The sequence below is a fragment of the Phyllobates terribilis genome, unplaced genomic scaffold (assembly GCF_046119375.1).
Source record: "Phyllobates terribilis strain yellow unplaced genomic scaffold, ASM4611937v1 Scaffold_1__5_contigs__length_1240528914, whole genome shotgun sequence".
NCBI lineage: Eukaryota > Metazoa > Chordata > Amphibia > Anura > Dendrobatidae > Phyllobates > Phyllobates terribilis.
The window spans coordinates 970407004-970433238 of NW_027362761.1; positions in this window are offsets into that span (position 1 = coordinate 970407004).

Below are 26235 nucleotides of genomic sequence, written 5' to 3' on the forward strand. Positions count from 1 at the left end.
TGGTGCTACGGCCTCCCTCCCCCTGTGTGCTGCTGTCCTCGCTGTGCATGTCCCCTTGCCATGTTGGGTCTGTTTCTTTAACGACCACTGCTTCGTCTTCCACTTCTTCATCTTGGTCCCCCTTCTGATTTTCTGACCATTGTGTCTCATCATTATCTACCTCTTGCGACAGTAATTGCACTTTCACACTGTCACCTTCGCGTGACCATGGCTGCTCAAATCGCTACATGCAACCTTCTGTTGCCCTGCTTGAAGCTGGCCGGGCGAGAGGCCCGAATTTATCAATGGAAAAGTGAACAGCTCTTGGGGTAACCCTGGACCCTAATCTTTCCTTCAAATTACATATCCAAGTTCTTTCCACTTCTGAGCGGACTGAGCGAGAGGCCAGAATCTATAAATGGAAAGATGAACAAAACAGCTCTTCAGAGTGTCCAAGTGTGGGATCAGTCGTCTCAAGGCAGTCGGAATGGTGGGAGGAAGGAGGAACAGGGTGAGGAGTATGCAGACTCCAAGTAAAAAAAAACTCCTGAATCCACACATTCCTCAACCACAAATCTACAAAAACAATAGTGCATGCCCTCATCATCATCATCTCCTGTCTCGACGACTGCAACCTCCTGCTCTGTGGCTTCCCTTCTAACACTCTCGCATTCCTCCAATCTATCCTAAACTCTGTTGCTCGACTAATCTATTTGTCCCCTCACTATTCCCTGGTCTCTCCTCTCTGTCAATCCCTTCACTGGCTCCCCATTGCCCAGAGACTCCAGTTCAAAACCCTAACCTTGGCATGCAAAGCCATCCACAACCTGTCTCCTCCATACATCTGTGACCTAGTCTCCCGGTACTTACCTGCACGCAAGATCTCCGTCTCTATTCCCCTCTTATCTCCTCTTCCCCCAATTGCATACATGATTTTTCCCGTGCATCCCCCCTTCTCTGGAACTCTCTACCCCAACTTTTCTGACTCTCGCCTACTGTTGAAACCTTCAAAAGGTACTTGAAGACCCACCTCTTCCAACAAGCATACAACCTGCAGTAACCCTCGCTCCACCATACCGCTGCACGACCAGCTCTATCCACACCTACTCTATCCCCACCCATCCCTTGTAGACTGTGAGCCCTCGCGGGCAGGGTTCTCTCCTCTCCTGTAGCAGTTACTGTCACATTTTTGTTCAAGATTATTGTAACTGTTTTTGCGATGTATTTGTATACCCCTTTTTCATCTGTAAAGCGCCAAGCAATAATAATAATGTGGTCCAGACTCACGGCTACTGACACTGGACCATGTGGAAGACAGGGAGGTGGTAGTGGCAAACTGACTGGAAGAATTATCTGATATCCAACCATCCAACCAACAATCTTTTCACACTGCTCTGGCTTCAATAGTGGTGTTCCGCGGCCCCCTTGAAATTGGGACAGGAAGGTAGTTCAACATGATGTGGGTGTTTGTTGTGCTCCCTCAGCAGGCACAGTTTAATTTTGCCAATTGTCTGTGCATGCACTATCACCATAACGTCCACTTCCCCATCCGTTTCACACACCTTGCCCATTTTAAATGGAGTTTAATATTAAAAATGTCTGCACTATTACCGTAGTAATATAGGATCAAGTCTGATGAGATGACCACAGTTTTAGGCAGTGACCTGGGAGTCAGATGTGCTTCCATGGGTCTTCCTCACACTGTTCCCATGTCTTTTCAGCACTGTATGAAAGTGTCCGATCATGTCTCACACACCACATGGCCAGATATGGTAGTAAAATGTTAAAATTACATTTCCCTGTGAATGTATTTTTCACTGTTGAAATCAATGAAAAAGTGCAAAAACGCATCAAAAACACTACATGTGAACATAACCCAAGGTGTGGAGAAGCATTTTTGTTTTTGGATATTTATTTTGCCTTATATACAAGTCATTACCCTGGAAAGGATGTTCCTTAACATTTTTCCTAGGAAAATCTACTTTGGTTTCGTTTTTTGTATGTTTTATTGTGAGTCCATAAAAGTGGCGTAATACCTCTGACAACATTGTTGACAGCAGTGACCTGGGAGTTAGAGATGCTTTCAGGGGTCTTCCCCATGCTGTTCCCATGTCATTTGAGCACTGTTCCCATCGATTTGGGCAATTTTTAGGCCCTCTGCAGACCGCTGGGGGGGAGGTGGGGGCACTGGAAAAATGCTTGAGTTTCCCATAGACTTACAATAGGCTCGTTGCTCAGGTCGAGCACTGGAGCATTCCAATTAGCTCGACTCGAGCAATGAATACCCGAGCATTTTAGTGCTCGCTCATCACTAATTAAAATCAGTCATAAAAACACTATTGTGTGTTAACCATCTTGGTTGAGGCAAGAAACTCAGGTTACGCAGTTATAGTACAGTTAAATAGTAACCGTCGATTAAATTTTTTTCATAAACCAAAAAGAAAAGTGACAGAGAATTTATACTTCTCCCCGCTCAATAGGCTCATATAAGCACCAGCTGGGTGGGAGGGATTATGAGCATGGATAGGGGTGCATATTTACTTTTGATTTACATATGCTTGACTACCTTGTGCGTGACTGTGAATTGTCCGAAGCTTAAAGCAAAAAAGGCAGAAAGTACAGCAATAAACATTACATATTCTGAAAGGGTTGCCCAAGTCCTATTTCAGGATACTATTAGTATCCTACTAAAAAATCACCTGACAGATTCCCTTTAACTGCTTCCTGACTTTGCAAAGTCTTTAAACGTCCAGGCGTTCCGGCTCTGTCTCTGTAGTGATGTCCTAAAATTTCACTGCATAGTAGCACAGCTTAATATGATCATGTCTCATAGAAAAAGATATGCCAGCTCACTCACTGCGGCTCTCAGCATGCTGGAGCATGGAGAACGCGTGGCCACACGTGTGGAAATCACTGGAAAGTTAAAAGAAACTCCCGCTCCATAAAAATTCATCTTTATTATTTCATCTTTAAAAGTTCATAAATACACAGGGTTCAGGTAAAAAATTCATGCAACATAGCAATGCATTTCAAACGCTCTACGTTCTTAGTCCAGCTATGTGTGAAATTACTCCCCTCACATTTAAACATGATAACCCCCAGTCACATGATAAATTCGAAAAACATGTGCAAGTCAGAGAAAAATAAAAAACACACCTCCCTCATTTCTAAAAAACCGCATGAAAGTCCATGCTAAAACATGATAAACTAAGAACATGTACAACACAATTTCCACATCACCAAGGCTGTAAGTCCAAAGCATATTGTATACTCAATAGTGGAACATAACTTCACGCCATGCGTTGAGGCCTGATAGCAAATCTCAAGGCAAAACATCCAGAACGCCTCCCTGGTAAGAAGTCTTCTCCTGAGATCTCCTACCCTCGCCGATTTCATCACCTTTTCAATACCAACAACCCTTAAAGTCTCTCATGATAACTTATGAAATGCTTAGAAACATGAGAAATAGCCCTTGAACTAGAGGAAATAATAATATTAGTTAGATGTTCAGATATTCTCACCTTTAATTTCCTAGTGGAACAACCTATATATGACACATTACATTCCATACAACTGATCATGCAAACTATAATTTGCGAATTACAATTGATGTACTGTTTAACTTTATGATATTCATTGTTGATACCAGAGAAAGTATGTGACGCTACTTGCACATCCTGCATCTGGATCCTCCACATTTGAAAAACCCAGGCTGATTAAGCCATTTGCTGTGAATACTAGGTCTGTCAGAAAAACTAGGTGATAAAATGTTTAGTGATGAGCAAGATCTAAAATGCTCGGGTACTCATTGCTTGGGTCGAGCAAATTGGAATGCTTGAGTGTTTGGTCCGAATAACGAGCCCAATATAAGTCTATGGGAAACTCGAGCATTTTTCCGGCGGCTCCCCCGGGGGTCTGCAGAGGGCCTAAAAATTGCCGATGGGAGCAGTGCTCAAATGACATGGAAGCAGCATGGGGAAGACCCCTGGAAGCAATTCTGACTCCCAGGTCACTGCTGTCAACAATATTGTCAGAGGTATTATGCCACTTTTACGGACTCACAATAAAACATACAAAAACGAAACCAAAATGGATTTTCCTGGTAAATATGTTAAGGAACATCCTTTCCAGGGTAATGACTTGAACCAGTGGAGGAGTCCTGAGGAGACAATTTGCATATTCTCACTGCATTTTGGGATAAGTGAAGAGTCTCCGCGAGCTCAAAGAACACTGGATTTTGGCCGTTGGAGCTGAAAGGAGGACATCGGTGAACCAGGGGAGGAGTCCTGAGGAGATAATTTGCATATTCTCACTGCATTTTGGGATAAGTGAAGAGTCTCCGCGAGCTCAAAGAACACTGGATTTTGGCCATTGGAGCTGAAAGGAGGAAATCGGTGAACCAGGGGAGGAGTCAATTTGCATATTCTCACTGCATTCTGGGATAAATGAAGAGTCTCCGCAAGCTCAAAGAACACTGGATTTTGGCCGTTGGAGCTGAAAGGAGGACATCGGTGAACAAGGGGAGGAGTCCTGAGGAGACAATTTGCATATTCTCACTGCATTTTGGGATAAGTGAAGAGTCTCCGCGAGCTCAAGGAACACTGGATTTTGGCCGTTGGAGCATTACAGAAAACTGGCACGGCATGAGAGAATTCTTGGATACGGAGATGTGAGGTTCTGAATAAGGAGGAAGTCTGTAGTACATCAGTTGCAGAACGGAGGGCACGGGAGGGGTAATACACAGAAATGAGGGAAGAAATATAAGCTGGTGCAAAACGGTGGACAGCTTGGTGCGTGAGAGAGATGAGTTTGTATTGTATTCTGTAGTGATTGTTTAACCTTACCCATGCAATGACTGGCACAAGGTTGAGGCGTCGGTGAAGCGGCTTGATAGAAATATGACCCTGGTTGCTGCATTCAGAAGGGATTGGAGAGGAGACAGTTTATTTAGAGGGAGACCGATTAGATGAAATTTGCACTAGTGAATAAGAGAAACAGTAAGAGTTTTTGCAGTATCAAAGGTGAGAAAAAGTCGACTTCTGGAGAAGTTTTTAAGGTGCAGGTGATATGAGCGAGTGAGTGATTTTCCACGTTGAATAAAGTTGTGTGTCAAATATGACTCCAAGGCAGCAGGCGTGCCTAGTGGGAGTTATAGTGGCAGCACCTAAAGGAAATTGAAAAGTCAGTTATAGGTAGGTTAGTAGAGGGAGGAAACCAAAGGAGTTCATTTTTGGAGATATAAAGTTCAGGCTCTTGTTGAAGAATTATAACAAAAAAAAAATTCCCATGTGACAACGCTGGTGGCAGAAGTCACAGTCAGACAGTTCAAGGAGTATAAGCGAGGAAGACACAAACGAGAAGCGGCAGAAGCAGGAGAACGCTGTCAAATGTCTGGACAGTTTTCTGAGATTCTCCCAGTGCCCAGGCCCTGATACACGGGGTACTCTTGACAAGGAGGGAAAAGTTTTGGAAGATGCAAGCCGGACACGTGGCATGAACTGTCTTTCTACGCCTTGCAGCTCCTGGCCGCTAGTGTTTTATCAGAGATACTTTTTAGTGCCGCCGGGGGCATTATAACTGATAAAACTGATAGGAGCATCCTCCTGTCAACTGAAAAAGCTGACAGGCTGACTCTTATAAAAATGAACAAGGGCTAAATTGGGCCAGACTTCTCAACACCACCAGATGATAGCATCAAACATAAACGCAAATCCAGTGGTTATTTTTTTGGGGGTCTACCCTTCAGGAATTGTTCTATTTTATGTCGCCCTCCTCCTTCTCCTCATCTTCCACCACCATATCACCAGGGAGACCATGATGCAACACCCACATGATTTTTTTAAGGGTGTTTTTGATTATAGACGAGCAAATATTTCAATATTCGTTTTGGATTACAATGGCCATTTTTGCAATATTCACCAATGTAATTGTCGAATATTTGTCGAACATTGCCAAACGCCATTGTATTCAAGGGGTGCCAAAGCCAAACATGTACACAACATCTTCAAACGGGACCAAAAACTGCCAAAACACATCAATTTAGGGGCAGTCACCAGGAAAGTGCCATCAATTGACCCAGAGTATATTTATTATTATTTATCATTATAGCACCATTTATTCCATTGTGCTTTACATGTGAAAAGAAGTCACTGACTAGTACAAGAGCAGAGAGGACCCTGCCTGTGAGGGCGCACAAACAGTCTAAGGGATGGGTGAGGATACAGTAGGTGAGGGTACAGCTGGTTGTGCAGCAATATGGTGGAGCGAGGGTTACTGCAGGTTGTAGGCTTGTCAGAAGCATTGAGTCTTCAGCTTCCTTTTAAAGGTTTTAACAGTAGGCGAGAGTCTGATATATTGGGGTACACAGTTCAAGAATAGAAGGGATGTATGGGAAAAATCTTTTATGCGATTGTGGGAAGAGGAGAGAAGACGGGAGTAAAGAAAGAGATCTTGTGAGGATCGGAGGTTGCATGCAGGTGTGTACTGGGAGCCTAGGTCACAGATATATGAAGCAGACAGGTTGTGGATGGCTTTGCATGTCATGGTTACGGTTTTGAACTGAAGTTTCTGGCCAATGGGGAGCCAGTGAATGGATCATAGATTGCAATCTTATAGATTTCTGGAGCAAGTACACAGTAAAAAAGCAGCAACAGATTGTCCAGGAACCTTCCCACAGACTTTTCTTAGCTAGGGCTGCTTCTCGGTAGGGTTGGACAGCCCCATCAGTGAACTGGAGACTCCTCCGGTGGGCCCTGGCTTCTCCTTCAAGAGAGTTCATAGTGCTGAGATGAGGTTGTGATGATGATTGAGGCCACCATTTCCTTAGCATGCTGCAGGTACTTTTCTATGGGAATCAGCTTGGCTTCAACCAGCCTGGAATATTTCCAGTGAACTATGGCACAACGCCATGGTATTAGCAGTGTCCCCAGTACCAGTAGCAAAGCTATTCACAATTTCCCTTTCTTCTGCCCAAATACATTAGTTTCTCAAAAAGGATCTGAAGATACTGAGTGGCAGTAGGTGCAAGTTTCTCCAGCATGTTAGATATCAGAGGGAGAACAAATAGGGAAGCACTGCGATTCAGTGGATAGCACTGAAGCCTTGCACCGCTGGGGTCCTGGATTCAAATCCCACCAAGGACAACATCTGCAAGGATTTTGTATGTTCTTCCCATGTTTGTATGGGTTTCCTCCTCAGTAAAAAAGCATCTATAGAATGTCCAGGAACCTTCCCACACACTTTTCTTAGCCATGGCTGCTTATCAGCAGGGTTGGAAGGGCCCACCAGAGAATACTTGGGTGGGCCCTGGCTTCTCCATCAGGACAGTTCATGATAGTGCAAACTTTGCAGCTGCTTTGGGGCTCTTAAGGGGGGGGGAGAACGGTGGGCCCTCAGAATCAATTCCTCTGATGGGCCCAATGTTCTTCAGTTTGACACTGCTTCTCGATGATAGTTGTATTTCATCACAGCCATATTCTTTAGCTCGGTGAAAGGACTGGCATAGAGGGAAACCGTATCTACTCCGGCTGTCATTTCTCCACCATCTGGTTCCGCCCATTGTCGCACACGACCATTCCTGGCTGTATGTTCAGCGGTGAGAGCCACAGATCAGGCTGCTGTGTTTCAGCTTTCAACAACTCTGCAGCAGTGGGCGGTTTGTCACCAAAGCATTAAGCATATTATCTTCAGCACAGCCTGTTGCCGCTTGGCCAAGGCAGTGCTGCAGTGCTTTCAGCTTGTGACTGATGTGGTCATTTTGGAGATGGAGGCCAAACTGGAGGAGGAGGTGCAGGAGCTGAACAATGTGATTACATTGAGGTTACATTGGCGAGTCTGTATTTTATACTAAAGAAAGACCCTACTGTGCTGTTATTTAATTATTTATTTATTTTTTCTTTTTACGTCTCTTCAAATGTGTATTGGAGTGCGTCCTAATTTTTGGCAGCCCTTGAAATTGTTGCATATGCAATAACAGTATAGGAGACACACTCCTTACTAATGAGAAGGACAATTCAAATAGATTCCATATTGTAGAATATTACCTGTCTTATCTGAAATTCTTTCATGGGTGAGGTATGGATAGCGTATTACATCGATCCAGCCAGGTATTATTGCATTATACTGCGTGCTGCTGGTGCTGCCCAAAAAAAATTAAAATCTACTCTATTCCCTATCGATAACGCTGTTAGATGCATTTACAATAGGAACAGGTGCTGTTGCTAGGTGGTATTATCACCAGCTACAGATGAGTGTTTATTCTGGTCACATAAATGTCTTCCACAGCCCATAACTTTATATTTTTTTATTTCTTTGGCCTTATATACAAGTCATTGCCATGGAAAGAATGTTTCTTAACATTTTTTCCATTTTAGCTTGCTTTTTTTGTATGTTTTTTTTTTGTCAGTCCGCAAAAGTGGCTTAATACTCTGACAAAATTGTTCATAAATATGCTATTTGTCAGCGGCCAACTGAGAATAGGTTTGAACCCACAACTGCAATACTTTAATTGGAGTGTAATATTTGACACGCTCACAAAAATTGCTGGATTATTAGGGCAGTCATATGGGATAACGTCTGATGGCCACGGTTTCAGGCAGTCGCCTAATAGTATGGTATTTGTCAGCGACAAAGTGTCAATTGGTTCAACAAAACACGGGTGGCTGACTGTGGAATATTTGCCACGCTTCACAAATATTCTGCATTATTACGGCAGTCATATGGATCACGTGCGTCTGATCACTGAAAAAAGTTCCTCTGCTTCCACAATACAGAATTATGAATAAGACTGAAAAAATCTGGCTATATTCTGTGAACAAGCAAATGGAGCTGTAAAATGGTGTACACTGACACACTGCTACAATCTATAAATGGAGGACAATATTTTCCACGATCACTACAAATGGCTGGATTTGAATAACAGTTATATGTGATATGTCTGACAGAGAACCACATTTTTAAATATCAGGCCTGTAGTTTACCTTTAGTATTCTTCAGAGACCTAGTGTGAATAGCTTGACTGACACACTGCAACGAAATGAAAGGCAGTAATGGCTGATTTTGGAACACTGTTATAGGTGATATGTCTGACAGAGAACCACGGTTTTAAATAGCAGGGCTGTAAATTACTAATATTATTCTGCACAGAGACCTAGTGTGAATAGCTTGGCTGACACACTGCAACGAAATGAAAATGGAAGAAATGGCTAATTTTGGAACACTGTTATATGTGATATGGCTGAAAGAGAACCATGGTTTTAAATAGCAGGCCTGTAATTTACTAATACTATTCTTCACAGACACCTAGTGTGAATAGCTTGACCGACACTTTGCAACAGAATGGAAAAGGAGCCAATATTTTCCACGTACAGTTCAAATTTCTGGATTTTTATCGCTGAAATATGGAACAGATCTGGCTGTATTCTGCAGTGCTAACAAGCAAATGGAGCAGAAAAATGATGTACACTAGATTGCTTTTTAAGCAAATAACCAGAATTAAGATAAAAAACATTTCTTCCCTGTCCCCTGATATCTGGGGCTATGTCTACAAATATCTGTAATTAATACAGCAGCAGACAGGACGTTCAATGGACCCTCTTGCGCTATATGCACTGCAGTCTGCCACATACACTGCCTTCCTATCTCCTGCCTAGAACTCATTATATGCAGCTGGATTAGTCCTCAGAAGGACTGTTGATTAAGATGGATATATATATATATATGTTGTGGAATACCTGTACTACCAGGACATTCAGTGGACCCTCTTGCACTATATGCACTGCAGTCTGCCACATACCCTGCCTGCCTGCCTAACTCCTACTATCATCACTGAATATATGCAGCTGGATTAGTCCTCAGAAGGACTGTCAGTTCAGATGGATATATATATAGATTGTAGGGATTTGTACTCACTGAGCCGCGTTGGATGTAGGCACAGGTTCACACAGTGATGCAGTCCGTGGGTTCAAACAAACTGGTGGTTTATTTAGTGTCCATACACCAGTGAGGAAACAAAAGTAACAGCCTTTACCTGACACAAATGAATAACAGAACAAAGCTCAAAATAACAAGTCCATGCAGCACGGCCTCAGCCGTTTAAACAAAGTACTTTTCTCTGCCTCCTGGAGAGTCTAAGCAGCACATGCAAGGTCTGCTCACCTTGCCGAACACACACAGACAGACTGAGACAGGCGCAGCTGTCTTAAATCAGCCTTCCAAGACCTGGACTGGAGGTAAGTGAGCAGCTGTTCCCCCCCAGCTCTTTCAGCTGCTCGTAAAATCCGGCCCTTTAATCCGGGCCCATTAAAATCCTCTCAGCACTATATGTGCTGGAGCCTGCTTCTCCGGGTCGTACATCACCGAAGCTTGGCACTTCGGGGACACATACCTCCCATCCACGACCTGTCTGTCAGCCACCTTACATACCCCCCCTCTGCCCAAAGCCGGGGGGCTTGGCACCTTCTATCACCATACAATAAACCCTTGACAAGGAATCAGCATTCCCAGGCCTATGCTCTACCCGGAAACTAAAATCTTGCAGAGCCAGGAACCACCTAGTCACTCTGGCATTGTTCCCTTTCTTTTCTAGCATCCACCTCAGTGGGGCATGGTCTGACACTAACCTGAACCTTCTACCTACCAGGTAATACCTCAGAGTGTCTAACGCCCACTTAATGGCCAAACATTCTTTTTCTACAATGGAGTAGTTCTTCTCACAAGTGGGGAGCTTCCGACTGAGGTATATTACAGGGTGTTCTTCTCCGTTAATCTCCTAGGACAAAACTGCCCCCAACCCAACATCCGATGCATCCGTCTGGACCACAAACTCCTTGGAGAAGTTGGGCGCCACCAAGACTGGCTGTTTACAGAGGACCAGTTTCAATTCCTGGAAGGCCTCTTCTGCTTCCGGGGACCACGTGGCCATAGCCAACTTGGTCCCTTTCAGAAGATTCGTCAGCGGGGCTGCTATCAGGGCAAAGTTAGGGACAAATCTTCAATAGTAACCCACAATGCCTAGAAACGCTCTGGCCTGCTTCTTCGGGAGGGGCTGTGGCCAGTTCAAGATAGCCTCGACCTTATTTATTTGTGGTTTTATTTCCTCTCTACCAACCACGTACCCTAGGTACTTGGCTTCCTCCATCCCCATGGCACATTTCTACGGGTTGATAGTAAAGCCCGCCTTCCTTAGGGCATCAAGTATGGCTTGAACTTTGTCCAGATGACTTTCCCAGTCCTGGCTGAATATGACGATGTCATCTAGGTAGGCCGCATCATACTTTTTGTGGGGTGCTAAGATCCGGTCCATGGCTCTCTGGAAGGTGGCCAGAGCTCCCTGCAACCCAAACGGCATCCTGACATATTGATAACATCCGTCTGGTGTTGAGAAGGCTGTCTTCTCCTTGGCCTCTTTGGACAGGGGAATTTGCCAATATCCTTTGGTGAGCTCCAGAGTGGTGATGTACCGAGCGGGTCCTAGCCTTTCCATAAGCTCTTCTACCCTAGGCATTGGGTAGGCGTTGAACTTCGAGACCTCGTTCAGCTTCCTATAGTCGTTGCAAAACCGCCATTCCCCATCTGCTTTCGGCACTAAGACTATAGGACTGGACCATCCACTTTTGGACTCTTCAATGACTTCCAGGTTAAGCATCCGCCTAACTTCTTTTGAGATCACCTCTCTGCAGGCCTTGGGGATCCGGTATGGTTTTAGATTGACATGAACATGAGGCTCTGTGAGAACCTCATGCTCTATGACCTGAGTGAGTCCTGGCAACTCCGAAAACAGGTGTTTATTTCGCTGTAGCAACTCTTTGCACTGTTGCTTTTGGGCACGTGACAGTGACTCTGCCACCTTGACCTCTTTCACATCGGCCTCGGCCTCAGCCACTAAACAGGGAGCTTCCACGGGCTCTGTATCTTGCCATAGCTTAATCAAGCTAACATGGTAAATTTGATAGGGCTTCCTCTTCCCCGATTGGTGGATTTTATAGTTGACTTCCCCCACTTTCTCTACCACCTCATAGGGGCCCTGCCACTTGGCCATGAACTTGCTCTCCACTGTGGGCACTAGCACAAGCACTCTATCTCCTGGGTTGAACGATCTCACCCTGGCCGACCTATTATACACCTTGGACTGTGCCTCTTGTGCCTTGAGGAGGTGCTCCCTCACAATGGGCATCACGTGGGCAATCCTCTCTTGCATATTGGTAATGTGCTCCACCAGGCTCCTATAGGGAGTGGTCTCAGCTCCCCAGAACTCTTTCGCCACATCCAGGAGTCCTCGAGGGTGTCGTCCATAGAGTAGTTCATACGGGGAGAAACCTGTGGAAGCTTGGGGAACTTCCCTGATGGCGAACAACAGATAGGAAAGCAGACAGTCCCAGTCTCGGCCATCCCTTTCCACTGCTTTCCTCAACATTGCTTTCATGGTTTTGTTAAACCTCTAGACCAGTCCGTCCGTCTGGGGATGGTACATGGAGCTTCTCATTTGTGCAATCTGCAATGTCTTGCACAATTCCCTCATGACCTTCGACATAAATGGAGTTCCTTGGTCTCTTAGGATCTCTTTAGGCAACTCATTTTTGAAAACATGTGGACTAACTCCCGTGATATACACCTGGTGCAGGAGTTTCGTAGTGGTACGGCCTCCGGATACTGTGTAGCATAATCTAATATCACCAGGATATACTGATGCCCTCGGGTGGACTTGACCAGAGGCCCCACTAGATCCATTGCTATGCGTTCGAATGGAACCTCGATCACGTGTAGGGGCACTAGGGGACTGCGGAAGTGGGCCACTGGGCAGGTTATCTGGCATGTGGGGCAAGAATGACAATAACTCTTTATTTCTCTATAGCAACCTGGCCAGTAGAATCTCTGGAGGATCCGTTCCTGAGTCTTGTCTGCACCTAGGTGACCACCCAACACATGAGAATGAGCCATGTCTAACACCCTGCATCTATAGGGCCCTGGCACCAGCAACTGTTTTATTACCTCACCCCTTGGCTTGGTTACTCTGTACAGCAAATCCCCATTCACAGCAAAATGAGGGAACCGAGTGTCAGCCCCCACTTCCTGAGGCACCCCATTTAACACAGTAACATTTTCAAAGGCCCCTTTCAGAGTTAAATCCCTGAGTTGGGCAGTTGCAAAGTTTCCCTTGGACACCTCCAGCTCAGGGATATTGACCTTAGGGGATGTTGCCTCATCCTCATTACTCACAAACACACACATGGGAAACTCAACTACCATGTTCTGAGGGTAAGTTTCCTTAGGGGCGATCTGGCTGTCGTCCGAGCAACCTGGTGTCCCCGCTTTCCCCCACATTTCCCAGAATAATGCAAAGTCACGTCCAATTATTATGGTATGCAATAGGTCCTTGACGACCGCCACTTCATGAGATGTGGTGCCACAGTCCGTGTTTACATCCACCTGGGCCACAGGATAGTTCTTAGCGTCCCCATGGATACACCGGACACCCACCACCTTCCCAGGAACCAGTCGATGAGGGAGTGTGGCCCTTATCAGGGTCACCAAACTTCCTGAGTCCAATAGTCCAGAGACTTGTGCCCCATTTACTGACACTGAGCATGCCTGAGGGCCCTCGCCATGTTGAGGAACCACGCTGCAGGCAGGGTAGGCAAAATAGGCGCAACGCCGGCCCATGTTGCAGTCCATTGGCTCAGAGTTTATGGGACACCGGGCAGCAATATGGCCAGGGGTATGACATCTTCAATACACTATATTATGGGGTGGGATCTTGGGTAGCAACTCAGACCCCTCCTGAACTCTAGGACGCCCCCCAGATGTGGTTCTAGCTCCCTTCTTTTGGGTGTCCGCCGCCTTTTGGGAACCCCGGTACTGAGAGGCTACGACCCCTTGTTTTCCCAGCGAACTCTCAACCTCTTAGTATCTTTCCACCAACCCCACCAAGTCATCGTCATTATGGGGATCTCCCTGGGCAACCCAGGATTGCACCGACTTCGGGAGAGAGTGTATAAACCTGTCTATAATCACCTTCACCACCATCTGTGCTGGGGAGGAAGATTCAGGTTGCAACCACTTTTGGACCAGGTGTAGGAGGTCGAACCTTGGGTCCCCTCACTGCATGATTGGCGCTCTTTTGAGAGCCAATAAACATGCAGGGATTGCCTGCCACGCACTGTAATGCCATAGCCATTTTGTTTGTGGCATTACAGTGATTGGCTGGTCGCACAGTGTCATCAGGTCTATATAAGACCTGGCACAGCTATGCTCGTCACAGTCTACCCCATAAACAGGCAGAGTAGGGAGAGGTGCTGCTGAGTCAAGAAGAGATTTGCTTGTTTATAGTTAGTATAGGTATTCCACAACATATATATATATATGTATATATGGCGAGTACTGAGCACGTTCGCTCATCACTAATAATGTTGCCTAAAGTGGCTGCTCTTTTGACTACAATACGACATCCCGAATCTTGAATGGTGGACAATGTCTGATCTTCATATAACATAGGTATATGTTTTAATATGATACTTTTTATCTGTTCAAATTGTGGACTATATTGTGTGGATAACATGGGACATTTCTTAATTTGCACTTCTGTTTTATCTCTAGTAGTATTCAAATTCTGAATAATATGGTTATGAACTTGCGCTGGACCCAGGCGTATAAGAAGGAAAAGATGGGTTGATTAATGAAACAAATGACAATTTATTAAAATAGAAGTATAAATAAATATAAATATAGATAGTTCTCTTAAAAGAAGGGGGAGGGGGAATGCATTATCGGGAATGCCATTGGATTCCTATACCCTTAGTACCTATACCCTAAATCCCAATGAAATCAATTTACTAAATAAAAGCCTGAAATATGCCCCCTCCACCAAATTCAATAAATTTCAGGCCTTTATCAGGGTCAAGAAATTTATGCGAAACCTTTCCCTGAAAAAGCATTTCCTGAAAAAAGACCACCCTACCACCATCCAGGATATACAGAACCCAATAACCCCAGGCTACATTCACACTAACCTCAAAAATAAATCTAACTTTCACCCACTAAATGAGTATTCAGCGGCATTTGAACTTTTCCAAAATAATGTCATAAGTGATATCCGAGGTATTACTGACAAAAAACTTTCCAAATTCAGATATAACCTCACCATGAATGAACGGCAAGCCATAAAACAGTTACAAACATATCAGAACATAGTAATACACCCAGAAGAGAAAAGAGGTGGCATAGTAGTGCTGAACCTGGAAAAATACCAAAAGGAAGCAACAAGATTGTTATGTGACAGCCGCACTTAAAAAATATTAAAGGAGAACCCTACACACACATACCTAAAAGAAATGAAAATCCTTACCACTAAGGGTCTAGAGACAGGGTTCCTAACCAAATAGGAATTCGAATATATCAACATTCTCCACCCAAGATTAGCTGTATTTTACTATATACCAAAAATTCACAAAAATTCTACAAACTCTCCTGGGAGACCTATTATTTTAGGCATACTATGCCTTACCTCTAACCTCTCCAGGTACGAGGACAATCATCTCCACGACCTGGTACCTCTACTCCCAGCATATCTACAAGACAGCAAACATATCCTTCAACTGTTAAATCAAGTTACGTGGCAGGAGAACTTCATCCTGGGCACACTTCATTGTACATGGTCATTCAACACGACAAAGGCTGTAACGCGGCCACATACTTTCTCACCAAACACAACAAACTACCTGACGACCAAATTGCTTTTACCAGACAGTGTATGCTCTTTATCCTAACTCATAATTTTTTTAAACATGAGAGCAACTACTATACCCAGCAGTGGGGCACAGCCATGGGGACCAGGTTCGCGCTCAGTTACACCAACCTCTATGTCGGAAGGTGGGAGGAGTCTTCTATCCTCCAAGGGGGTGTGCTGCACGCAAACCTGGTCCTCTGGCAAAGGTTTATTGAAGACATTTTATTCATATGGTCAGATGACCAAATCTCATTGAATGAGTTTTTAACGGATATTAATAAAAATAACTTTAATTTAGAATTCACCCACAAGTTCTCGACAGGTGAGCTTTCTTGATCTAAATATCTACATTGAAGATGACCAGATCCATACCCGTATTTAAAATAAACCGACCGACTCTAACAGTTATATCAACATAGAAAGCTGCCATCTCCCAAACTGGTTATTGAATATCCCCAGATGTCAGTTCATGAGAATGCATGGGAACTGCTCCAAAATCTCTGACTTTGAGGAGGAAGCGGATACTCTTACAAAAAAATTTGTGGAAAAAGGTTATGACCCCCATCTCCTTGATATTGCCAAAAATAAAGTCCAAACAATCTCAAGAATCAACCTTCTAGAAGATCATATACAACCAAATACAGAATCCAAAAATACCACTATCAACATCCCCATTATTACCCCATATAACTCTAACACAAACATACTGACAAAAATAGTTAAGAAACACTGCCATGACCTGAAGGAAGACAAAATCATTGGCGACCGAATATCCCCAAATCCCCATTTTATTTTCAAAAAAGCTTGAAATCTGGCCATATCATTGCACCCACAGCGCCAAACCCCTCTTCTTTTCCCCTTTACTGCAGATTTGGTGGGTTTTATCCTTGTGGCAAATGCACAGTGTGTAAAAATCTTCACAAAAAAATATAAAAATCTATCCAAAATGGGGCTGTCATAGAAACCATTTCTGATTTTATAACATGTTCAACGAAAGGGGTCATTTATGGATTAAGATGTCCGTGCAATAAACTTTAAATAGGACGTACTATACGTCCTATGAGCACAAGAATTAATAAACATCTCCGGAATATTAAAAATAAATTCATGGATCACCCCTTGTTTAAACATTTCGCGGACAAACACGGAGGTTCCTGGAACAATATTCAGGTAACAGGCATCCAAAAAGTATGTAAACACTGGCGACACGGTGACTACATAAAACAAATGTCCCGTAATAAGAGCAGCTGGATATTTAAACTTGATACATTGAGACAAAATGATTGAACTCGGAAAATGAACTATATGCCTTTAATGGGTGACAGCTGTGCCTCCAATTAGATGCCTCCCTTGATTGATGCCATACATGCTACAACCTATATAAAGGACCATTTACTAACTGTGGACCATCCAAGAAGAAATAAACCGCTATTGTTTCTGAAACGAATAGGAAATTTGGTCCAGTTAGGCCTCCATACAGGTCCCAACCACGTGACCATCACGTGACCTTCAGCAGACCTGCTCTCCAGCGTGCCAAACTCACAGAGAGTCGCAGGGTGAATCCGAGTCACCAGCTGGGACTCCACTCCCGCCCTCCAATGCTGCACCACCATCCGACGAGGACATCGCCAAGGCCACGCAGAAACAGCCAGAACACCACTGCTGCACATGGCTAGGCCCCTGCACAAAATCTCCAAGGGCATCTTGACGCAAACATGAGTGCACAATTGCTACCATTGCTGAAGCATCGCCATTCAGTGGCAAAAGGGCTTCCCTTACCAGTCTCAGAGGTTCTTAGATATCGCCGCCTATCTTGATGTACTAACCTGGGGCAGCACGCATTACGCCACCAATAAGACCTACCACAGTCCGGGCTAATAACTGGATACACACAGCCACTCTACCTAGGAGGCTTAAGCCAGCCCCCTACCCTGAACCAGGCAGCTACTACTGTGATCATACCAGTGAACATCATCGCCTCTCACTTGGGGATACTGACCTTCCATAAACGAAGGCCCCAGTGGGGTGCGCCTGCCATCCACTAAAAAAACAAATCCCAGTTATACACTGGCACAGGACAATTGCCTAGGCAACTTCCACCTACTTTTTTACTTACTCTATTTACTCTATTTTTAGAGCCTCAATACTAACGACTATACTGCCCACCTCAATAAAGGGAGAGCCCTACCTCAGAAGTTCCCTAGGGCTAAGGACTAACCCTCTCACCCACCATAGTGGGTGTAAGTAAGTCCACCCAGGACCACTGTATCAGGTATACCACCATACCATCCAAAGGCCATACTCATCTTCCACCAGACTCCTATTTTAACCATTTTTGTGCTTTTTTCTCAGTTTCCACACGACTGTGTACTTATCTACTCCACAGATCAGTCCTACTCATCCAAGTCCTCCCGACCAGGTAATTTAAAAGATCATCTAGTTCACTCATTAGGGCTAATACCATTCATATTTACTAAACACCTATATCACTGTAACATCTCTGGCAGCGTGCTTGCATGGTGCACCACCTTCCACCATGCAAGACCGCAATCTTACCTGTCAGTCCATGCTGCACTCTTTGCTCCAGTACCTGCTGTGTCCATGTCCCTTGTCTGATTGCTTAGGGCATCGGCGCGGCTTTCTGCTTGTTTCTTATAGCTACTGTGTGCACAGTCCTAATGCATCCCCAGCCTATTGCTGTGAGTCACTGGATACTTAAACCCCCTCCACCCAGTAGGAGGTGCCTGAGCAACACTTTCACTCAGTTTGTCTTTTGCAACTGAGTTGCCAGGTCCTGTCCTGTATCTAGTCTGTTCTGCCACCCTGGGGGCTGAGTACCCAGGGATGCTACCTGTATCTCTGACTTCTAGTCTGTTTCCGCCACCCTGGGGGCTGAGTACCCAGGGCCGCTACCTGTATCTCTGACTTCTAGTCTGTTTCCGCCACCCTGGGGGCTGAGTTCCCAGGCTCTTTCGTGTATCTTGTTCCCTGTCTGAACAGTGTCCTAGCCCGTTACTTGCTTCTCTCTATGTCCGTGCCTACCCTTTTCCTGCAGTGTCTGAACCTGCACCTACCTCCATCTCGTTGTCTCTGTACTTCTGTTTGCGAGTTTTGTGTCCACTCGCTACTTCATTGTAAGTACCTTGTGTGTATCTGGTTCTGCTGTCCCCTTTCCCTGCCTCCGTATCTACCTCCTCTGTTCTAACCATCTTCCTGTATTTTCCAGTCTGTTCCATGTGAACAGAGCCATGTCCTGTCTGCCTTCACCTTCTGCTCTGTTCTGCTCTGCTTGTTCACTGCTCCGGCGGTTCCGCTCTGCTCCGCTTGTTTACCGCACCTGCGGTTCTGTTCTGCTCTGCTTGTTCACCACTCCGGTGGTTACGCTCTGTTCCGCTTGTTAACCACACCTGGGGTTCTGTTCTGCTCTGCTTCTTCACCGCACCTGCGGTTTTGCTCTGCTCTGCTTGTTCACCGCACCTGCGGTTTTGCACCGCTCTGCTCGTTCACCGCACCTGCGGTTTAGCTCCACTCTGCTTGCTCACAGCACCTGCGGTTTTTCTCCACTCTGCTTGCTCACCGCTGCTGCGGTTTTGCTCCACTCTGCTTGTTCATCGTGCCTGCGGTTTTGCTCCGCTCTGCTTGTTCACCGCACCTGCAGTTTTGCTCCGCTCTGCTTGTTCACCGCTACTGCGGTTTTGCTCTGCTCTGCTTGTTCACCGCTCCTGTGGTTTTGCTCTGCTAGTCCACCGCACCTGCGGCTCTGTTCCTGTATCCCAGTTTGTACTGGTCGCTATCCAGCCTGCGTTCATACCTGCCAGTATCTGTCTGTCTGCAATCCAGCCGTGCCTGTCAGCACCCGCCTGTCTGCATACCAGCTGTGCCTGCCAGTACCCACCTGCCTTCATACCAGCCATGCCTGCTAAGTACCCACCTGCCGTCATACCAGCCGTGCCTGCCAGTACTCACCTGTCTGCATACAAGCTAACCTGCCTGTTACTGCATTCCCCGGTGTGGGTCAACAGCTGTGACGGGGGTCTGACCTGGAGTAGCACCTGGTCCCTCTGCTCGGTTCCTCCCTGGTTCACGGAGTCGACTGAACCGCCATGCGACCTTGGTGGGACCGGGTTGATACTTAGTTACGCCCCTCCAGACACTCCTCGGTTCATGGTCCAGTGGGATCAGTCCGGGCGTGAGCGTAACAATCACTTTTCAACTAGGTGAGGATTTGTTCCCCAACTGGTCAAATACCACCTCAACACAGAAGAAAGTTTGCCTCCAATCCAACGGCATCACCAATAACGCATTTCCCCTCACCCGTATTTTAAGAGAACCATTTATATTTATTATTACTTCTATTTTAATAAATTGTCACTTGTTTCATTAATTCACTCGTCTTTTCCTTCTTATATGCCTGGATTCAGCATAAGCTTGTAACAATATTATTCAGATACCTCTTGACTAGTGTTGAGCGAGCACTAAAATGCTCGGGTGCTCGAAGCTCGGGCCGAGCTCACCGTGATACTCGGGTGCTCCACCCGAGCAACGAGCCCCAATGTTAGTCTATGGGAGACCCGAGCATTTTTGCAGCGGCACCCCCGGCAGTCTGTAGAAAGCCTAAAAAGTGCCCAAAACGATAGTAACAGTGTTCAAATGACATGGGGACAGCATGGGGATCGCCCCAGGAAGCATTTCTGACCCCCAGGTCACTGTGATCAACAACGTGGTCAGAGGTATTAAACCACTTTTACGGGCTCACAATAAAACGTTCAAAAACTAAACTGAAACGGTTTTCCTGTGAAATATGTTAAGGAACTTCCTTTCTAGGGTAAAGCCTTGTGTATAAGGTAAAATAAATAATCATAAACAAAAATACTCCTCCACACCTTGGGCTATGTTCACAAGTAACATTTTTTATGCGTTTTTGCACTTTTGTATTGCTTTCAACCATGACAAATGCATTCACCGGGAAATGTCATTTTAACATTTTACAACCTTATCTGGCCATGTGCTGTGTGACACATGCATACAGTGCTGAAAAGACATGAGAACAGCAAGACCCCCTGGCAGCATGTCTGACACCCAGGTCACAGCCTAAAAGTGTGCCCATCAGAAGTGATCCTTGCCGCATCAGAAGATGCAAACTTGCAACTATCCCCGTGCAAGTCCTTGTCCCTGGGCAGTGTTCAATTGTACCTCCCCCATTCCTTGCAATGCAAGCGCAAGAATGCAGCCTGCCACCCACCCACCCACCCCCAGGCTGCAATATCATACTGCTTGCTTGCTTGCACTTGAAATTGGGCCTTTTAGGCATGTGGAGGCGGAATCTGGCCACCACGTCATGGCTGCGTCGGCGGCCTGGTATCCATACTCAGTACCCAGTCGCCCCGTGGCCCGGTGCCCACACACGGTCCCCAGCCGCCCCTATTTCTCCTGGGAACTTCCCCCACACTTTTCTTAGCCTGGCCTGCTTTAGGGCAGCATTGGACGAGCCCACCAGAGAACCAGACTCCTCCGTTGGGCCCTGGCTTCTCCATCAGGGGAGTTGAGAGTGCCAAGGTGAGGAGCATGATGATGATGATAGAAGTTAGCATCTGATTTGTTTTCTTGGAATGCAAGCGTAAGTGTGCAACCTGCCACCCACCCACCCCCAGGCTGCAATACCATACTGCTAGCTTGCTTGCACTTGAAATTGGGCCTTTTAGTCATGTCATGGTTGCGTCGGCGGCTTGGTATCCATACTCAGTCCCCAGCCGCCTGGCGGCCGGGTGTCCACGCTCGGTCCCCAGCCACCAGGGGGCGGCCGGGTGTCCATACTCGGTCCCCAGCCGCCCCGCGGGCGGGTGCCCACACACGGTCCCCAGCCGCCTGGGGGCGGCCGGGTGTCCATAAACAGTCCCCAGCCGCCCCTATTTCTCCTGGGAACTTCCCCCACACTTTTCTTAGCCTGGCCTGCTTTAGGGAAGCTTTGGACAAGCCCACCAGAGAAGCAGACTCCTCCGGTGGGCCCTGGCTTCTCCATCAGGGGAGTTGACAGTGCCAAGGTGAGGAGCATGATGACGATGATAGAAGTTAGAATCTGCTTTGTTTTCATGGAATGCAAGCGTAAGTGTGCAACATGCCACCCACCCACCCCCAGGCTGCAATACCATACTGCTAGCTTGTTTGCACTTGAAATTGGGCCTTTTAGGCATGTGGAGGCAGACGCCGGCCACCATGTCATGGCTGCGTCGGCAGCCTGGTATCCATACTCAGTCCCCAGCCGCCTGGTGTCCGGGTGTCCACGCTCGGTCCCCAGCCGCCAGGGGGCGGCCGGGTGTCCATAAACGGTCCCAAGCTGCCCCTATTTGTCCCGGTTACCTTCCCCACACTTTTCTTAGCTTGGCCTGCTTTAGGACAGCATTGGCAGAGCGCACCAGACAAGCAGACTCCTCCGGTGGGCCTTGGCTTCTCCATCACCAGAGGTGAGAGGGCCAAGGTGAGGAGCATGATGATGATAGAAGTTAGCATCTGCTTTGTTTTCTTGGAATGAAAGCGTAAGTGTGCAGCCTGCCACCCACCCACCCCCAGGCTGCAATACCATACTGTTAGCTTGATTGCACTTGAAATTGGGCCTTTTAGGCATGTGGAGGCTGAATCTGGCCACCACGTCATGGCTGCATCGGCGACCTGATATCCATACTCAGTCCCCAGCCGCCCGGCAGCCGGGTGTCCACGCTTGGTCCCCAACCATCAGGGGGCGGCTGGGTGTCCATAAACGGTCCCCAGCCGCCTCGCGGTCGGGTGCCTACACACGATCCCCAGCCGCATGGGGGTGACTGGGTGTCCATAAACTGTCCACAGCTGCCTCTATTTGAAGGACAGCCTAACCACAAACGCGTGGACAAGTAAATGTGGCCAGGGATGGTCCATCTGACTGATACCTTCACACTGGGTTAATATTGTGGAAGCCGGGACACAGTTGGACACTGGGATGCAACAAGTCCTCCAGACATAGAGGATTGCCAGTCCTCAGTCAATCAGGCTTCAACACAAAGTTCAGAAGGTAGACGGCAGCAGTGGTCGGCCTCCTACACAATGAGTAAATTATTCATGATCATGAGTAGTGTTGAGCCACCCCCGTAGTGTTCGAGTTCGGTTCGGTTCGTCGAACACCCGTGTGTTCGCCGAACTGTTCGTCGAACTGTTCGTCGAACACCTTCGAACACCGTTAAAACCAATGGCAGGCAAACAAAAACACATAGAAACACATAGAAAACACCTTCAAAGGTGTCCAAAAGCTGACAAACTGCTCAGAAGACATAACTAACACATGGAAAAGTGACAAGTACATATAGTCATGCGAAAATAAAAGAGGTGGAGGAGTAAAAGGAGGGGGAGACACAGATATAGGCATGTCATGCCCTTCTAAAATCCAAAAAGTGAGAAGCCGACACGGCCAGTCCGCTCCTGCCCGTGCCACCTCCGTGTCGCCGGGTTTGTGCCAGAGCCGCGGTGAACCCTGATGGCCAGCCCCCCTCTCCCAATACTGGTGCCTGTCCGCTGGTGGGTCGAGCGAGCCCCCCTGTGGTGGAGGCAGCTCTAAGCTTTTTAATTTAAAATGTCTCTCTAATTTGAATGAATACACTTTAAATCCATTTACAAGGATCTATTGGAGGGCAAGTCTCATGCCAGCAGCCGCGTAATTCCAGCTCCAGTAGCGTCCACTAAAGCTGCTGCAGTTAAAAAGCTTTTATAAGGATCGAGCTCGGCTGTCCACCGCAAGGAATCCTACTGCCAGTCCCAGCCCCTATGCCTTGGGGTGCCTCCTGATGCTCTTCACTGAGTATCCCATGGTCCCGAAGCATTTCCTTTGAAAAAATTAAGTGTCTAAACTACAGGTGGTGTAGCTTGCTTAACAGCCAGGATAATCCGCTGACTAGCAGACACTGCTACTAGGCACAAAGTATTTCCTGGGCTAGATGCAGTTAAAAATTTGTAATTAGATACTCTCGTTGGATGCTGAGAAAGCATTCCATAGAGTCTCCTGGCACGCCATATATGATTCTCTTAAAAAGCTTGGGGTAGGGGTCTAGGGGACCCTTTTATAGCCAAAATCACGGCCCTGTATCGCAATACGTCACCTAGGCTGAAGATAAATGGAACTGTAGCACCCTGAGGGCTCGGTTGCTACAGAGGTATTGCACCTCACCCAGAGGTGTGATATCTCACTCTCAGGTAAGGATGGAGTGTGGATCAGGACCCGACACCTGCATGCATTACACCACATTGCCGTGGGGCAGGGCGACCAATATGCCTCTGAGATGGGCACGACAGTCCCTGTCCCTGGATGGAGTGGGGGGAGGGAACACTGAGGAAGGGGAACCCTGTAGTGCAGGAGCAGGGAGGAAGCAGTTCCTGGGTGCATTGAGAAGGGAGTATAAAAGGTGGGCACCATCTTAGTTCAGTGCAGAGAAGTCTGAGCAGAAGTGGCAGGGAGCAGGGGCTCTGCATGAGCTCTGCTCCGGAGGCGGGCCTAGTAACAGAGGCCCAGGCCTGGAAGAGGGAGAAGGAAGGAAGAGGAGCGGAGAAGGCTCCAGGAACGAGGAATGAAGGGATCCCAGGGGTGCGGATGGGCGAGTCGCCACCGCACGCCCGAATCCACCTGCGTGGAGGGGTCAGGCCAAAGGGGGAGACCAGTCCCCGAAACTAGTGGAGGCAGGAAACGACCCTCAGCTAGAAACTGGAGGCTGTGACATTTTATGTGGCGCAGCCCCTCGCTACACCCGCTAGGAAGGCACCACATAGGGTCAGGGAAACTGGCGCCAAGTTTACCAAGAGGAGGCCCGAGGCAGCCGGACAGAAGGTTTGGTAAGAAAGGCCAGACAAAGGACACACAAAGGGGGTCCTGTGAAGCGCTCCAAAGTTATCTGGGAGTTGTCTGAGCCCCTCACCTGGTGAGCACAGTACGACGTGGGCAGCCGTTACCTGCAGACGTGGTCTGGATAATAAGAACTGTGAGTAAAGGCCCTGGACTGCATCACTGACTCCGTGTCGTTACTGCTGCTGCCCTGCACCATCACCCCCATCCTCCGCATACACTGCCCTGAGGCTATACTCCTCCCGTGGGGAGTTATGCTACGCTCTGCTGCACCCACAACACCAGCCTCAGCGGTCTGCCCTGCAGCGGCGGTTCACTCTGACCGCAATCCACGGGTGGCGTAGTCGGACATTTAAACATCAAAACCACATAAATAGTTCCGCCACTGGTTTGACCACCCTGAGCCACGGAACCGGGTTGCCGCCACGAAGACTACAACCACCAGCATCCACCAAAAAGGGTCCGGCTCCGGGTGTCCCAAGGCCCAGGGGGTGCATCAGAACATTTTCATCACCTTTCACAATCACCAATGGGACAAGGCAGGGATGTCCTCTGTCCCCTCTCTTATACATCCTAGTGACGGAGCACCTGCTCTCATCAATTCGCCATAACCCCAATATTAGGTGGATTGAGGTGGGAGGCACCGAGTACAAGTGCTCTCTATTTGCTGATGATGTCCTAGTATATATCACTCAATCACATATATCCATCCATGCTGTTATGGCTGAAATAGATCACTTTGTTACATGGTCAAATTTTAAAATCAATGCAGCGAAGTCTGAGGCCCTCGATGTCTCCCTCCCCAAATCCATATAGGATTCCATCCAGTCCAACTTTCCCTTTGCCTGGCCCTCACAGGGTATCAAATACTTAGGAATTCCTATTCATAGAGACCTCTCCCATCTATGTTATCTTACTTTTGGGCCCTTTATTGAACAACTCCATACAGACCACGGTTGGCAAGTTAGAACTGTAAGATTCACTACGTGAACCACTGGTGTTTTGTGGAAAAGCACATGTACACTGCGTTCCAAATTATTATGCAAAAAGTGTTTAGGAGTGATAAGGGAAGAATTTGTTTGTTTGTCAGTTAAACTCATTGATGGTGATGTGTGTCAGGGCTCTTTATATCACTGTAAGCAATTGCAGACACCTGTGCTAATTAGTTTGGCAGGTGTGTCCAATGAAAGGCAAGACTACTTAAGAAGGCTGTCTCACATTATTAAGCAGCCTACATTTTCTGCCAAAATGGGAAAGAAAAAGGATGTGTCGGCTGCTGAGAAGCAACAAATTGTGGAGTGTTTAGGTCAAGGCATGACTACAATCAACATTGTGCGATGATCAGGATGAAGTGTCTTGGTAATCAAGAAGTATGTAGCTGATTCACAGTACACACGTGTGCGTGCTGATAAGGGCAAATTGAGGACTCTTTCCTACAGGCAATTACGTCAGGTTGAAAGAGCAGCGGCAAAAAAGCCTTGTCATAGCAGCAGACAAGTTTTTGAAGCTGCTTGTGCCTCCAACGTCCCCCAAACAACAAGATGCAGGGTCCTTCAGAGGTTTGCAGCTGTGCATACGCCATCCTGTCGACCTCCTCTATCCACTTCACACAAGCAGAAACGGCTCCAGTGGGCCAAACATTACATGAAGACTGATTTCAAAACTGTTTTGTTCACGG